Here is an 18,480-nt window from a genome sequence, read left to right as displayed (position 1 = left end):
CTCTTTCCTAATGCCCCAAAATAATGCCCGATACGTTTTTCATGAACTGTTAAAGAAAAGACCCAGGGGAGGCTCAGATAGAAGACTCCCAGCTCAGTGACAGAAGAAGCCCAGAAAGCCCAAGCAGTCTGGTCTGTTTGGTATTCTGACTCTGAGGGTCGGATGAACTTCTGAACACAATACAGCCACTCCTTCACAGTTTATAACTGCCAAGTAGGAGAGTACACCTCCTGGAACCTTTAGACTTTCGGAGCTTTATCCTCAGTTGACCTCCCAGATTTTCATCAGAAGCCATATAACAGACTAAGAAGAGTTAGATCTGCCAGCCTCAGTTTCCTAATGTTCTAGAGAATCTTCAGTCACAGCGATTCCACATCCTTGCTTAGGACTTCTACCCACTGAGAACGGGATTTCCCCATTTACTGTGATCCAGGGCAACCTCTAAATGAGCAGTCTTATGTGACCGGACCTGGCCTATCACTCTGGACTGTGATCTGTTTATTTTTAAATAGACTTTTGGGGCCAGTAGGTGGCTTGATAGTTAAGGCACTGGACTCTCAAATGGCTGACTACAGTTCAAGTCCTGGACCCAGTGACTTGAAACTCATGCTGGGTGTATGTGTGTGCATACCCAAGATCCCAAGAGGAGCGGAAGAGAAGGGATTGCGGTGTGGCCATCACTGCGGGGGGTGGGGGTATCCTCACTTTCCGTTTCCCTGTGTCTCTCTCTCTGTCAAGTGCACGTGCCCTATAACAAATATCTCTCTCTAATAAAAAGGAAGGGTACCTCCTCCCACCCCACCTGAGCCTTAACCCTCACCTCTTCCTCCAGAGAAAGAAACTTGACATCTTACAAGTAATCCTGTATTTAACAGCTTAGTTTCCTGAGATTATTTTCAAGGAATGCATAAACTTTTAATCACATCGGTCTTTCTAAAAGGCAATAGAGGGCTCAGACATCTGCTTCAGCACAAATCAATGCCGGCCTGACACCTAGACCAGGTTCCCTGGCGTGGCTGACATGGTTAGTTGCCTCCCCAATATTCACTCCATTCCTCGCCCTTTGTGCCATGTGGGTGGGAACAACATCTGTGGCAGAGTTGTCTGGCTGATCCCCAGAGATTCATGCACCTTTCCACAGTGTGTGGAGAACATGCTGGGAAGCAGATGCCCAGACAGGGCATTTTCTCACACTCCACACGCTTCCTTAGCTCAGAGCGGCCAAATGACTAGTTCTCACCAACGAAATGTGAGGAGAAGCGATGTGTGTCATTTCTAAGCTAAAGTAGTTAAGAAGTAGATGTCTTCCCCAAGATCTCGTTTCCTTTTTACAGCAACTTTTGGAGCCCTGTGTGGAAGATAGAGGAACTCTAAGACACTAAAAGCCTGGGTCTCGGGAATAACCTCTTAGAGATGAAGCAATCATTAGGACTAACATCGCCCTATGACACAACTAGGAAACAAATGCTTTGCATTAAGCCAGAGTGAATTTGGAGCTCATCTGTTATGCTATCTCGTTCTCCCTTATTAATACAGCATCCTCCCCAGCTCCAGAGATGAGTTCTCATTTGATTCAGGGATGGGCATGTCTCCGGGTCTGAGCCAATCAGTGTAGAGTGTCCCCCAGCCACAGAAGCGTCCTCAGAAGCTGACGCATTGCCCAAGTTAGTCCAATTAAAGGAACGTTTATGATTTTTTTTACAAAGTTTTGGAGGAAAATATGTTTTTCTCCTACTAGCATGGAGTAAAGCATTTTGCAACAGTCTGTGGATGAAGCCAAAACTCAGAGGAAAGAAGAGCCAAGAACAACACCGAAAGAAATGGAACCAGAGTGCTAATCAAACAATTCCTACAGCAGAATCTGCATTTACATTTTCAGTTTAAGAAGCAAATGAATTCCCTTTATTTTTAATCCAGTTCAATTTTTTTCTCTATTAATAACTAATATCTTCCAGGTGTCCTTCATTATACGAGGTCATGAGAAAAGTCATGACGTATTTATGTTTTTCTTTGCAAAAATGCATCATGACTTTTCCAACAATCCAACACAAAATTCCTACAACCAACGTAGGAAAAGGAATAAATTAAAACCAATTATATTAAACAATTAAACATACTTCAGAGTTCACAAAACACCAAGTATTAAAATCGGATTCATAATTGGCACACCAATAAAATATTAATCAAAATTCACAAATATTAAACCCACATCAGTCAGAATATGCTAGGTTATCCTGCCATAACAGCTAACCCCAAATCTTTTTTTCATTTATTTACTTTTATTTATCTTTTCTTTTTTTTAAATTGCATTCATCAGAGAGAGAGAGAAAGTAAGAAATCAAACAAGCTGTCAGATCCTGGACTGAGACCACAGTCAAACATGGGAGTCCAGTGCCTTCCCCACCATGCCACCTGCTGGTCCCTAGCCCCTAGATCTTAGTGTCTTATAACAAGTTTATTTCTTGCTAATGCCATGCTATGTCTACCATTCCGGGTTAACTATGCCTTTCCCCCATGTACCTTGGGCTACTAAAGTAGTCTTTGTCTGTAACATTCTTGCTCTCGTGACATGGGGTGGAGGGAGGGAACATGGTAAACTACGTGCTGAATCTTAAAAACTTCTATTATATGTTGGGGGCCGGATGATGGCACCATGACAACACAACTAGACCCACATGGAAAGATCCCAGGTTCACATCATGAAACCCGCCTGTACATACCAGGCCCACAGGATCTGGGATGGCTGGGGCTGGAGGCAGATGGCAGCATGATGGCTCTGATGGGAATTCCTGTCTCTCTATTTCTCTCTTTCTTCCTCCCTCTCTCTCTCTCTCTCTCTCTCTCTCTTTTCTTCATAGAAGAAATTCATTAGTTAATTAATTTTTAAAAAAGAAAAAGTTTTGTCACATGTATTAGAGAAAACCTGGAATTACAGAGCAAGGAAGTATAATCCTCTCATAAGAGAGGCAGTAAATATTTTATTTGAATCATATTTAAATATTTTATTCAAATTTTTAATTCAAAAAATATTGAAACATTTTATTTGAACAATGAAAGCCAACCACAGTATCTAAAGTTGATAAGCTCTAAATTTCTTATTAAACAAATAATTAAGGCCTTAAAGAATAATCAGATTTTGCCTTAGCATTCATTGGCCCCCAGATCAGAACCTGAAAATAAGTTCACCCGAGGTTAAAAGAAATCAAGCTATTGGTACGTAGTTATCGAAAAGTCTTCTCTAAAACATTGCATTTTACTATTCTAAAACTTTGATGGTTCCTCTAAGGTGACTATCTGAAAAAATATTGATGCTTTCATGGAAAACGACCTACAGGAATATGCCCATCTAGCCACACTATTCTAACATTTGATTTTGACCACTAGGGCCTGCATTAGTCTGTACACTGCTCACATAAATACCTGAGTCTGGGTGATTTATAAAGAAATACGAGTTTATTGGCTCAAAATTCTGGAGCTGGAAATTCTGAAGGTGCAGGCCTGACATCAGGCTGGCCTACCACAGGGCTGGCGGAAGCAGAGGATGACAAGCAGGTAAAGAGAAAGAATACAGCTTGGGAAGCTTTCTTTTTTATCAACTATCAGAGAACTAACCCCTTCTCAGAAGAGCTAGAACTCCCCCCAGTCTCAAGAGACATTATTAATCTATTTATGAGAGTGGTTCCTCCATGACGCAATCACCATGATCTAATCACCACCCACTAGGATTCACATGCTCCCAGCAGCAAATTCCAAAACATGAAACTTTGGAGGATAAACCATTATCCAAACGATAACAGGGCCTCTTGTCTACAAGGAGCGGTGGTAACATGAGCAGCTCTACAAAGGGCATAGGACTGAAGAGGAGGATTTTACTGAAGATTTCAAAGTGTTAAGCACGGTACAAATATTTAATATGATCTCACGGAGACAGCCAAATACCCTGACGAAGTAGATGGTCTCATGGCTATCTTACAGAGGAGAAGGTGGTCATAGGCCTAGTAAAGAGCAGACATGGATTTAAACATATCTCTGACCCCAGCCATACCTCCCATCAGTCAAGGTTTGCCAGACAGAGAGAAAGATGTGACCTCACCAGAATTGTGAGGAGACGACCCCAAGCTTACATAACTCTTCCTCACTCGATCAACACATGCCCTTGGGAAGAGATCAGATACTTTGGGGGATAAAGCTCAATGCATTCTCCTACAAAGGCCACAAAGCATTTGACCAACCACCTGAAGCCCCAATAGTGACATTTCAGGCTTCCATGAACAGAAAGAGGCAGCAATGGAGTAGCATAAATCTTCCCATACAAGAGCCCTGCCACCTACAATCCAAAAGGGCACCCGAAGATTGGAGTTAAGGAAAGCAGGATGATTGCTAAAAATTAAAGAAAATCAGTTCAGTGTTCAAGAAAGGCTCCCATAGTGAAAAGCCCAGGCCAGAGCAAGATTAAGGAGTCAGGAGCCCAGATGCATCTAAGATCTAAGGCGATGGGCTGGAGTCATAGCAGTGACAATTAGTCGGACAGCACTTCGAGTTATCTTAGGACATGGCTGCTGAAAGAAAATTAATCACTGTCCTGACTACTCTCTATCTGCATAGGGCACGGATCTGGGTGAGTCAGCACTTCTGTGTGACTTTAACCCCACTAAGCCAACTCCTTACTGATAAGGCTGTACTTCTGATGACTCCAGCTCCTGTGTAGTAGACAGACTTGTCACTGTTCACCAAAGGTTGTACTACTCTCTGTTTCCAGTCTGTCATTTCCCCAGAAAATCACTCAATATGATGCATCGATAACTTGCAAGTACAGGGCATTATCATAAGCTTTTTATTTAAAGGACCTAAAAGACCACGTAGGTTCATTTTATACAAGTGTGGATGCCATTTTCCAGCCAACAATGCATTTTTCATTGTATTATCTCATTTGAGTCTCATGTCAATGCCGTGAAATAAATATTATCACTCCAACTTTAGAGATGAGAATTGGGATGCTGTTTACTCTTTGTCCAAAGTCTCGCAGCCAGTGGCCGAGTCAAAATTTGAATTTAGGTCTTCTGACAATATGACATGGCCTTGAAGAAAGAAATTCATAAATAAGAGAGAACAACCGTGGGCAGTGGCAAAGAGGAATTCATTGGAATGGAGAAGACGGTCCACATGACAGCTGTAAAATTATTTCAAGGAGAAATGAAGACAAATTGGAATTAAGCTCTCTTTTAATTATATATTTCCCCGTGATCTGTCATTGAGAAAGAACTAATACGTAGAGTATCAATTTCCAGTAAATATAAATGGAAAATAAGGCATTTAATGAATTGCAAATGACAGTGTTTCTAAGAGTAGTTATCAATCACGAGCAAGGGCCTTCCCATTTATTAATCATATATTTCATTTCAGCAAAGAATCTAACAGGATGGCCTAAAGAGAATACAGCGATGGTGCGCATGGTGATTTGAGAAGGTAAGCATGAAAAAATACAACTTCTGCTTTACCCACTGAAAAGAAAAGAAATAATTACAGAGAGGGTTCCAATCTGCTCCAGGTTATCAGACGGTCTTGCAAAATAAGCCTTTCAATTCACTCAATTTCAGCTATTTTCTCTGGCCAGACTATTACTCAAAACAAAAGTTTTTAAAAAGTAATAAAAAAAAAAAACCACTCTCATATTCCCTCACCCTACCTTGTCCTGCCAACCTATCAAAACAAAGCAAATAAACCAAATACTCAGTATGTTTCGTTAGTCAACGGAATGATTTTAATATCATTACAAAGTCTTAATAGTTTGTTCTGGATGTGCTGGTAAAGCCACCATGCAAAGGATGTAGGGCAGTGTGAAATTATCAGGGGAATGAAAATGTCATAGCATCTCACGTAGCTATTATAGTTCAAGAAAGAATATCTGGTGGCCAGCAAGTGGCATGGTGGTTGGGGCACTGGATTCCCACAAGGCCGACCATGGTTTGAGTCTCAGGCCAGGCAGCTTGCTTTCTCACTTTCTCTCTCTCATTCCCTACAGCAAATTAAAGAATAATGATAAATAAAATTAAATAAATAATTCTTTGAAAAAAAAAAAAGAAAGAAAGAAAGAAAAAGAAATATCTGCCCTCACAAAACTAGAAAAGAGAATCAGGGCTGCAGAAAAGGGCAAGAAATAGCTACAAATGATCACTGTCATTGGTCAGTGAAATTTAGCCTTTCTTCTCATTTTAAATTACCAAATTATTTTACTCACTTATACCGGGGTAGAAATATCTGCAACCAACTCTGAAGCAAACCAAATGGCCATTTATCTCAGGAAGCCTAATGATCCAACTTCTCGTTGAAATAACACTGCATATTTATGAAGCTGGAGTCTAATGAAATTACATCAGTCATCAATCTGATTTTGCTAAATTTTCTTTTCACAGAACGATTCATGAAAACCCGTGAATCTCCAAAACGAATGCTGTTTTCTAAACCAGCCCTCTTACAGGTACACGGAGTTCGCCGCCTTTGCACGCGTCTCCGACACACCTGCGTCTGCCTTGCACGTGCTTGCCCCTGCCATCCTCCCTCACCTCTCCCATAACCCAAATGGCAGAAAAGTGTGAATGAGCAAAACCCAATCTTGTTATTACTGCCATTTCCTTCTGCTTACTCTCAAAACAGAAGCTTCATAAGGGAGAAATAGGTCACTTATAAATTATGAAAAAGAATCCTTCATCCAAAACCATCCACCAAGTGGAAGCTTCAGAAACATTAACTGAGGACAACTCTCGCCTGCTCACGGGCTGAAGCTGAAATTGCCCCTGGGTTCCAAACATGGGAGTCCATCTTTTAGAACACAGCTTCCTCTTTTATCTCAATAGCATTCGAAGAACTCCGGCACAGAAACAATATTTACCACAGGGAAAATGAAATGAACAATGTTTGTGTGGTGAAGAAGATGCCCCTCAACTGCAAATGTTCAATTCCCATCAAATAAGTCACAAAGCCTCCTCTGATTTAAATGGATATAGGCAGTCTAGCAGCTACGAAATAGGTAAGCCAGTGTTCTCTTCCCAGTTCCACCACTCTCGTATGGGTGGCCTGGAAAAAGTTACCCATGTCTTCCTTATTTCAAGCCCCAACTGTAGAATAGAATCATTCTATTTTCTCCAGTGTACCACATAGCATGCTACAAAACTCTTGCACTGTAGCTTGTAATACTCTTAAAATACACAGATTTTGTCAAATAAATATGAGAGATTCTGAAGCCTCACTCTCGAGGCTGAAAAATTATACTCCTGATTCCTGTCCTTCTGTATTTTATATTCATCTTACACTGGCATTACAATAAAAAAATAAACATTCTAAACTCCTGTAAAAACAGATCTTTCATCTCTTTTAAACAATTGAATCACCTTATCCCTTAATACCTGGTTGGATGAAAATCCTAAAAATTATAAAATGCACATGATTGTTTTGAGAAGGAAAAAACAATGGGGCAATTAGATTAAATATCACTGAAATAAGCAATGGAATCCAGATGAACCTTCTCAGAAGATTCGTGCAATCCAGTTAATGATTTTGAAACATGGCTAAAACTAAAACTGAAGGAGCCCCTCAAGTGCCCAAAGATACACACAGCACACATTTTATAAATACACACTCGTGCCTTTTGACTGGCTGAAACCCCTCTTTCAGTAAACTCATGCTCCTTCGCCATACAAGCACACAAAGCTCTGTGTTCCTTCACATGGTCTGCTTTGGTGTCCATCCACCGGAATCACTGAGCACACCAACCAAATGTACACTCAGGTGCAACTGAACATACGTGGGCTGTCCAACAGCAACGCACAAGTTTATTTCATCAATTTCCACATCTATGGAGGTGAGTGACTGATAGCATTGATTCAAACCAACCAAGCATAAGGGTCACTAGCATTTACCATCCAAACGTTCTAAAATACAGTACAACCCCAGGCCTGAAACCTACTCTTCTGCTTTTTAACTTTTCTCAGTAGACATCTATTTTTTGTTACATCATTTTCTGGTTTTCCTGCATACCTCCTCTAGAATTCCCAGCACTCCCCTTGTACGGGAATGGCTGGCAGAAATATTCGTGTCTGGGATTCTCAAAAAACCAAAAGACAAAAGCAGCTAGCAATCCTAAAGTCCTCTCTCACTGAGAAGTTGTTGGTTCTTGTCGCTGATGCTGTTCTTGTGATCTGAAAAACACTATTGTCTCCTTAGGAAAGGCCACCAGATGAAAAGGGTCAAAAAGCTGTCAGAGCTCCTTGACTCTTCACTGATCGTACACTCTTCGAGGAAAGCCTCCCTGCTGAAGGCTTTCGGCAACTGGGAATCTCTCACCTACGCTGCTACCGAGACCTGAAATCGCAGGCAGAAGGAAGCTCATGGAGCCATGTGCAAAGACAACCCCACATCTACAAAAAACTAAAAGGAAGCCGTATGCCAAATGTATATAACCCTGGAAACATCCCATAATGGGAGCATTTGGAGCCACTCTGCGATCTCTCTATTCTTCGAACAACATAAGTTCCTTCTTTCCAAGTTCTTTCTTTATTTATTTATTTCATGTGAGAGAGAGTGCATGTGCTCACCAGAGAGAGAGAAAGAGAGAGGAGAAAGTGCTCCCCGTGGCAGATGTCCACACTGCGATCCCTTCTCCTCCTTCTGCCCTCCTCCCTATCTCCCATCTTTCAGGTTTTGGGGGACACACGCACACATCTGTCCAGTATGTTTCTCAGTCCACCAGGTCCAAGGCTCCAATGGCACAGTCAGCCTTGTGGGATCCAGCTGCCCTAACCCCCCGGGTTCCTCACATAACTCCCACAGCCCACCATCAGCGGTTCTGACTGAATTGGTGTGGGACAGTAGCATTTTGAAACTCCCCTACTGATTCTACGCCGATTTTAAAGTCAGTATGGTGTAACTTAACTTGTTCTCAGTTATCTCCAAAAAATAAACAATATACCAAAAAAAAAAAAAAAAAAAAAAAAAGTATCTGAGAACTCATTAGCTCTCCCCTTATTTAAATCTCATGGATTGCTCAACTACACAACTAGCCAGATATTTGTTATAAGATCCAATGGGTTTAGATAATAAAATAAAGTTGAGGATGAGTGAATAAGACTTGGTTTCAAATGTAGTGTACAAAGGAAAGATTCAAAAATATGGCTTGCATTTCTTGCCTTAAAATTTTGCTGCTGAGCTTGGACAGTTTTTAAAGTCCTAGTGCATTATTTAGAAAATGGAACTCTGAACCCAGCACCATCCACTGGTAAGCTGCCAGGTAAAATGACCTTGTGATTTCCGCCAACGAGTATCTCCAAAGTCATTCATTCAACGAGAGTTTGTAGAGTTAGTTCCCTAAGCAAAACTAAAGATATAACGTGATAGAAAATCACCTTGATGGTAACTCTAGGAAGAGAATAAAAGACAACGAGGTGACTGATCCCTGTCATGAAGAGAAGATTACTCATATAAATTGCAGCAAAAATTCTCCTTACTTAGACTTGTATAAAGTAATTTATTTAAATGAAGGTGCCTTCTATCCAAAGCCTTATTACCTCCTATGAGCTTTGGAATGCCAAGGCAATGTAATATTCCACATTTATTCCTGGATAGTGTGTAAATGAAGTTCTTGGGGTTTGGTGTAAAGCAGATCATGGCTTATGGATCCTGACACAGTGCCTAACATGGAGAGGGCTGCGCAAGAAACTAACGTGTTTCCAGAGTCCTCATCTCTAAACCCATATGACAACATTCTCCACCTTACACAGGTGGGAGGATTAACTGCAATGAAGCAGGAACGCTCAGTAATGCTGACCGACATCATTACTTACTGTCGTTATAAACCATTTCCATTTTACAGATGAAGAAAGTGAGGTGCAGAGAGGTTAAATAGGTTGTCCGTAGCCACAGAGCCAGGTGGTGGGAGAGGCACAACTTAAAAACCAAATAAGGTGGATTCAGAATCTATGCTCTAGCATTTTTAATATTCTATCATTTATAGAATTATCAGACATTAAATTTGCACAGCTCTTTGTGGCTTATGAAGTTCACATACATATGTCACCTTATTTTACCATTATTAGACTGGAGGAAGCAGAGCAGATATTCCTATCCTATACTGAGGATAATGAGGATAATGAGGCTCAGAGGATTAGTGTCTTGCTAAAAGATACCACACTGATGAATAGGTGAGATTCAAACGTCTATGTCCTAACTCCCAGACGGTACCGTTCACCAGAAAATGTTCCCATGGTGCCAAAAATATACTGAACCTTTGAGATGATCACACCTAAGAAAAAATAAGAGCCTAGCTTCAAGGTGGATAAGGCTTCAAACATGCAAAGAACATTTTCTTCTTAGGAAAGTTCCTAATAATTGTCAAGTCTGCATAATGAGATATTAAATGAGATATTATGCTGTGGTCATGCAACTTACTCTGAAAGCTACAGACAGAAACAAATGGGCATGTTCCGCACATGCAGAAAGCTGTCTGTAAGAACTGGCTGATGCCAAGGATACTTTCCAAAGGTTTATTCAAATGCAACTCATTGCATTGCACAAGGGGACTTCAAAAGATTCATAAGGGAAAAAAATGGAGTTAAAGAGTGTTGTTATATTTTCATGCCCAAAAAAAAGAATAAAATTCGAAATCCATCTGTAATTAATTTCTTTCTTTCTTTTTCTTTTTCTTTTTCTTTTTCCCTTCCTTCCTTCCTTCTTTCTGCTACAGGGCATATGCACTAGCCAAAGAAAGAGAAAGTAAGAAAACACTCCTCACCTCCCAGAAAAAATGGCCACACCACAACACCCCTCTCCTCCATTCTCCTCTTAGGAGACTCTGGGCATGCATGCACATGTGCCCGGCATGCTTTTCATGCCCCCTTCTCCAGGACTCAAACTCTTCCCATGAGGGAGCCAGCTACCTTAACCACCATGCCGCAAGCATGTGCATTTTCTGTGAACTCTTTGAAGACTCTTGTATTAGGTGTCAGAGTATTTTCTTTTCTTGAGGGTAATGCCTTGGTGACTGAGATTACCATCACCAAGGGCAGCAAGAGAGATCCGATACTCAGATCATGAGGCCCTTTGAAAACCCCAGACACATAATGCTTTTTACCTTGACATTTCCCATCTACCCAGTATTTTTAGGTCAAAGAAACAAAGATACAATGCTGTTTCATGAGCCAAACGACACTTATGCTGGCGCTTTAATACTGCAACGTTATCAACAGATGCTTAAATACTAGCGTCGTATGCATTTAGGCAAGTGGGGAGTGTTGCTCGGGAGCTCAGATTGTGCTCCGCAGTAATGACGGTGGATGCCCTGGTCTCTGTGCCAAGCCTAGTGGCTGGAACATTGGCTCAGACACACGCACACAGCTCAGCGAGATGGCAAAGAGAACTGGAAGAGAGGACAGTGCTTTTCATCCTTATTTCTGTTTTACAAACAACCAAATCACATGCATAGCCAGCCTGAGAGATGAACCAGTTCTCTAAGCTCATGTCAGTTTTTGGGTAGCATCATCTTCTACTGGATAAAAATTAAACCTGCAAGCTAGATGCACCTTTTGAAACCATGGAGACTTCAGTTTGGGTGTCTTAATCAGACTTTTGGTCTTGGGCAGAGCTATAAGTGGCAAAGAGTTGAAGGAAACTCTTTGAGAGTCTCCAAAAAGAACATGTTCTTGAACCGTGATGGGAAAGAGGGCTCTAATGTGTAAGGGATAAAATACACTAGTACTGGTAAGAATATAAAAAGTCGCTTGATCATTACAGCCCCGCGGCTATGGGAATACACTTGAAACACACCCTGCCCCTTCCTCAGTTTTTACAATCAGCATTTCCCTAACCACAGACCCATGTGATAGGTGGACCTTTCCAGGACACAGGAAATCCACCTATAGCTTCGAGCTTTAATTGCCCACCTAATACACAAATTCCCTTTGTACTAGGCATTTGAAGGCTCAGAAGATAAATTTAGAAATATGTCTTAAAACACATGTAAGCTTTTAACCCTCAAATTTGAAACATATATTTTTTTTCTGAGTTTAGAGGGGTATGGGTTAAAGGATGTTTTGCAAGAACAGATGTGAAGTGAACACACGTGTTCAATCTCACACGACTGCTCCGATGGCTGTGGTTCGTTGGGATAGGTCCTTCATCCCTGCTCTTGCTGTTTGTGATCCAGCTGTGCTAAAATCATCTGTTTATGTGTCCATCTCTCCCAACAGACTGTAAGTGCCTCAAGGGCAGGAAACATATTTTCTTTCTTTTTGTATCCTCGGAGCCCAACTCAGTGTTTGTTTTGGGCTATTTAATGTATGTTCGATAAATATTTGTTTAACGGGTCTGAATGATGGGTCTAGCAATCTAATATGTTTTTCCTGATCCTGCTACTAACCCAGAGTTTGCTGATCAAATACAAAATTCCCACTCTCTCCATTTATGAAGAAAGATACACAAACATCTTTGTTCTGGCTCCTAGGCTGTCAAGTCAACTAAAGGTCTACATGGTATCTATAAATGCAATTGCCAAAACTGAAATAAACCTTATTTATATCATCTACATGTTACCTGCTCTGCCCAAGGGTAGAAAACGAAGCAGCTGGATACGCCTGTTGTTGTCTATGTTTCATTGTGCTGTGCTTCAAACACTGAACATTCTCCTCATTCGGTTCTCCACACAAGTGCCGTCTTGGAGAAGTGTCCACCCATCTGCCCTCTGCAATAAGGCCCCTGGGCACCCTCTGACAAGACGTACTGCTTTATTTTCTTCAGACTACAAGTCAGTAACTTGAAGTACGTGACTTCGAATGTCTATATTCTCCAGAATGTGAACTGCCTTTGGGAGGGGGTCTGGTCTGCATTCTCTGCGGCTGCTTTCCCTTCCCCCAGAAGAACAGGCACTCTATCGTTTCTATTTTATATTTATATTTATTTTACAGTAAATAAGTCTTGAATGAATGGGTGGGTGGCCATCACTTATAAGAGCAAGTATTTATAAAGGTCGGTTTTGTTTTCAGCCATCTTGAGTGAAAACTGCATCAGCATTAACACACAAGTAGTTTAGTGAAGCAGGCAAAGACCTCTACATCTGACAGATGTTCAGAGAAATAAAGTAAGGTATTCTTTGCAGGTGGAAGATCCTCAAACACATGGAATAGCACCGAAGCTTGTCATGCATGTGACTTTACAACGGTAACAAAACACTTGAACAGCAAAATATTTGGAGAAGAGGTAGCATAGGATTCAGTATTCCACGCCATGAAAATACCTCATCATCAATGATAAAGCGCCACAGAACATGTCACCTTTGTCTCTGTTAAGAAACCATTGTCAAGCCAGCCCCATGACCTAGTGGTTAAGCCCAATCTCTCATGGCCAACCATGCAGCTTCAAATCCCAGAGCTGGCAACTTGAAAATTATGCCAGGCATTTGTATGTGTGCCCCAAATCCCAAAGGAGTGAAAAGTGGAGAAGGAATTGGGGCATGACCATACTTCTGTGGGGATATTTTCTCCCTATCCCTCTTTCCCTTCTCTGTTTTTCTGTCTCTTCCTAAAGAGCACATGTACTCCCTAGCAAATTAAAACTTAAAAAAAAAAAGAACTTGATAGAATTTTATGTGTGTCTGTCAATTAATGCTCAGTTTTTCAGGAAATTGAGTTTTTCTAGGATTTTGTTCATTATGCTACATATACACTAGGGTTTCATTAACTATTTATTGAGTCAATTGAATTGACCTGATTTAAATATACTTTGAAAATGTTAACTAGAGTAATGCCCTCAAGGAGGGGACCAGCAGTTGGTGTAATGGTTACGTTGCTGGATTCCCATGTAGTCAACCGCGGTTCAAGTTGTCAGACCCGGAGGCTTAAAACTCACACCTGACACATGTGTATGCATGCCCAAAATCCCAAGAGGAAAATGGAGGAGAAGGGACTGTGGTGTGACCATCCCCCCAGGGGGTGATTTCTCGCTTTCTGTCTCTCTTTCTGGCAAGCGCACGTACTCTATAGCAAAAAATTTCTCTAAAAAATTTTAGTTTTAATTTTATACACACACACACACACACATACACACACACACACACACACACACACACACACACACATATGCTTCAAATGCATTTGAAGCAAATACTATACTTTAACATATACTAAATCCTAAAAGTTACAGGACTAAATTTTAATTCCTTGAATGGTAACTTCTCAAATCCAATCTGAAATATCCAGTCTGTTTTTAATCTAATATAATCCAATGAGCTTTAATAAGCAAAGTAGTTTCCAATAGAACCAAAACCAGCTATTCCATTTCTTGTAACCTTCTGTGTAAAGGAATGGGCTGAACTAATTTTTTCTGAATTTTTTTATATTTAATCAACAACATCATTGCCAAAGAAAACCACTTTTCAAAAGTCTCTCTATCCTGGTTTATAACTTATAATCAAAAACTGGAATTTTGCATCTGATGGACTTTAGTGTGTAACATTATACTGTCTTATTTTTAATGCAATAGTTAAAAGTAAGAAATAGTTTCCATTATAAAAATGTTCCCATAGTCTGGTTAGCCAGTGAGAAACATTTTTCTATAAAAATGGTCTTTTCAATTCATAGGTTAGAAATCAGTTGGGTGATTTTTTCAAAGAACACCCAAAACAGTTTCAATTTGCTTCAAATAACCTTCTACATTCAGCCAGTCACATGAATTGGCTTAAGGTGTGTATTTCGAATAGGACAGTGTGAGCACACTGAACTACACGAACAAGGGAGCCGCTGAAAACAATTTAAAAAAACAAAAAAGAAAGCTTTAAGACTTGAAACCCTGACAGCTTTCTTTCCTTATCCACTGGGGCTGTCTGGGTTGATTTCAGCTACACTAGCATGTCCCTAGCAGCCGGAAAAAAAAAAACTAGAAATGGGGCATAAATATAAGGTCCAGACAATCTAGAAAGTTCGAAATATCAGATACATCACAACGGATCTTACAAAGATGTACCTTAGCTCTGGACTTAGACCCTTGATCCTCCAGAGGGTGAAGATGCTTGGAAATCTGATCTGTCCTGACAGGGTGAGGCAATCCTCTGACCTTCCCAAAGCCCTGCTGTGCCGGTGTCTCAGAGGCCAGCACACTTCACCCTGAACTGTGAGCTCCCTTTAATTGTAGACTTCACTTTCATTTTCCCTTGGAGTTCTGGCTTGCAGAACTTCTCTGTTCTGTTCTGAAAACTGGAAACTACCCAAATGTCATCCATAGGGGTCTGATTCAATAAGTGTGTTACCTCCGAACAATAGAAGATCTGCTGCCTTTTTTTTTTAATCGGTTAGATTAATACATACTGACAAGAGAAAGGGTCTAGGATAGTATTAAGTTTAAAAAAAAAGAAAGAAAGAAAAAGCAATTTGCTATAAAAAATAAAGTTATAAACTATATGTATGTATGTGCTAATATACACAGAAAAAAATGTCTGCAGGATTTTAAACTAATAGACAAATACACTGTGATCTGCAGACAATGTATGATGAAAGAGACAACAACCTTGGTTTTCTAGATGATGCATTATTGTGGTTTTAAGATTTTATTGTCTATCATTTTTAACGAGAAAAATGCTTCCAAGATCATTTCAAAAGACTGATAAGGACTTTAAGATGTTTTATAATAAACGTGATTGAGTGCATCAAATCCGAACACAAGTGAAACCCATAATATCTATAACTGAAATCCAGATGTCCATGAACTGCCGAAGTTGTATAAAAATTGTATGCCTATGTGCATTTTCTGAAAAGAGGCTTCTTGCCTTTCATCAGATTCTTACAGGGACCTGAGATTCAAAAGGTCATGAGACCATGATCCAAACAGAAACCAAGATGGTCGTTGCATTCTTCCCTTCATTTTTATGATCATTTCATAATGAGACATTTTATTACTACTTAATTTTATAGTTTTCACCGTAGGTAAAGTCTATAGTATGCACCAAAGTATAAAAGCTACAGTTGTTGGTCTCTGTCCTCGTGTAAGTCTCCTTTTGACTTAAGAGCAGCCCTAAGAGCGGAACTAGAAGTCACGCCTGTCTGGTCTTGCAGACGCTCTCTGAAATCCTGGGTCTGTTCAGAGCTCGACAACAGTTGTCCAAGGCAATAAACAATCGTATCTTCTCCATAGACATGAGAGATTTGTGAACTCTCTCTATGTTGGAGAAGTGCAAAGGGGGAGAAGAAAAAGAGCCATGTTTATATTTGAATTAAGAGGACCATATTGGATGAGTGGGTTAATTTAACCAATAACACAAGATTCTATGCAACATCATGTCAGCTTTAAGTTATTGCAAAGAATCTTTCATCGCAACAGTACATTAAAATATTCAGCAAAATTCTCAGTGCTCTGCTCTACATAAATGCTGCCTGAATTGGGGTTACAATTTATGTTAAAACTTGGCTTCTGATGACTTTCGTAAACTGAATGTCTCCAAATCCCGAGGAATTACACGACTCCACAAACTCCTTCACCATCTCTGCCTTGACCCCTCTGACATTCTCCAGAATCAGGACTAGTACAGAGTTTAAGATCAAATATAGATCGATAATCATTTGTGGTTGCGTGAGGAACCACGGTTATACCTGCGCTGGCAAAACGAGGAACATTATTGGTGAAAATTAGGAATAATACTCTGCTTTCCAAATGCGCTTTCCAGGTGGTTTATCACTGTCAAAACAGGCCAATTGTGGATTTAGTATGCAATTAAAGTGTCAGATATCCCAGAGTCCTAGTGTTGACATGACCTAACTGTGCAGGGTTTACAGGCAAAGAAACTGAAGGGGTTCACATAATCACCAAAGCCCATCGCTAACCACCATCACCTAATTGTATTGAGACCTGCTGTGGTATTAGGCTCTGTACAAAACAGAAACGCGCTCTGCAGGTGTTTTACAGTTTAGCTAGAAAAATAAGATGTAAACCCTGAAAACAGGAATTGATAATACAATGTCAAAATGATGTTAGATGAAGATGATTCCATACTACAGGAATGACATGCGATAGAAAACTCGTGTCTCCAGGAGGATCATGAGAAGTAAGGGTATAAACAAAATCTTAAAGAGTTCAATTTTGATGATCTAAATACAGTATGGGGAAACTTAGAGTGTGGCCACTTTGAAGCCAATGGATAGGGGAAACACAAGGGTTGCCTGACTAAAGTGGAGGAGTGGGATAAGTAAACAAGGTAGGCAGAATGGATCCCTTTTAGATAGGAAGACAAAGCCTGAAAAGTTCATGAAATGATAATGAGCATGTTCTGAGCTTTCACTCTACTTAAGCCACTGTGAATGTACTAGTTGACCAAACCCTCCCAGGAGGTAAGTATCCTTAGTTAACTAGCCAGGAAACTGAAACACAGAGAGATCATGTTTGTCTTCATTTTACCCAGCTAATCCGTGATGGAGCCAGGATTCAAACTCAAGCAAATTTAATTAAAAACCTTTAACTCAATCTTGAGAGCAGGCTATCTTCAAAGCCAGGTTAAGAAATTTGGGAGTTGGGGCCAGCAGGTGGCGTTGTGGTGAAGGGTGCTCGACTCCCACATAGCCAACTGTGGTTCAAATCCCGGACCTGGTGGCTTGCTCTCTCACTTTCCCTCTCTCTCTCTCTTGCTCTGTCCTCTCTGGTCAAACCAAAATAAATAATAAATAAATAAATAAATAAGGTTAAATAAAACAATTCTTAAAAAAAAAATTGGGGGGTCAGCATTAGGTAGAAAAATTGAGGCTGAGTATATGACAACCCATTGATAATGATTATAAGCATGATTCATCACTAGAAATCCTCCTCTACACATACTGCTTTATCTAATTATTTTCTCAACAGCCTTCCTTTTTTTAATTGTCACAGTGCATGTGTGCTCGCCAAAGAGAGACGGAGACAGAGAGAGAAAACACCCCTCACTCAATGAGGTATGGTCACACCATGATTCTGAGAAGGGTATTCCTTTATTTCTCTATCCTGTTGGAATTTGGGGCATGCACACACACCCGGAGTGTTTTTCAAGCCACCAGGGCTAGAATTCCAACCACGGTCAGCTATGTAGGAGCTGGCTCCTTTCACCACTAGGCCTCAGGGCTGGCCCTTCCCCACAATGTTACTGATAGTGGCAAATATTCATCGATGAGTTCCTTGCCAGTAGAACTGATTTAGATGATAAATTGCTTAGTCCACACTTTATTGAGAACGCCCATTGTATCGGTATATCACCATACTTTACCCTGCAAACCCTTAGGCCTTTATTTCACCTGCCACTCACCTAACACCTCTACTAGAAATACAACACGTGATAAATAAAACAAGGTATGTTTAATCCCGACTGGTCTCTGAACACATATAACCTTCCTGCCATGAGAGCCACTCTGGTCGTTCATCTCTGAAAAACTAATTCCTCCGTGTGAGTCTCAGGTTTTAAAACTCAGTTGTTTTTCAGTTACAGAC

The sequence above is a fragment of the Tupaia chinensis genome, unplaced genomic scaffold, assembly GCF_000334495.1.
Source record: "Tupaia chinensis unplaced genomic scaffold, TupChi_1.0 Scaffold000281_1, whole genome shotgun sequence".
NCBI lineage: Eukaryota > Metazoa > Chordata > Mammalia > Scandentia > Tupaiidae > Tupaia > Tupaia belangeri.
Note: the sequence above shows the minus strand (reverse complement) of the source record.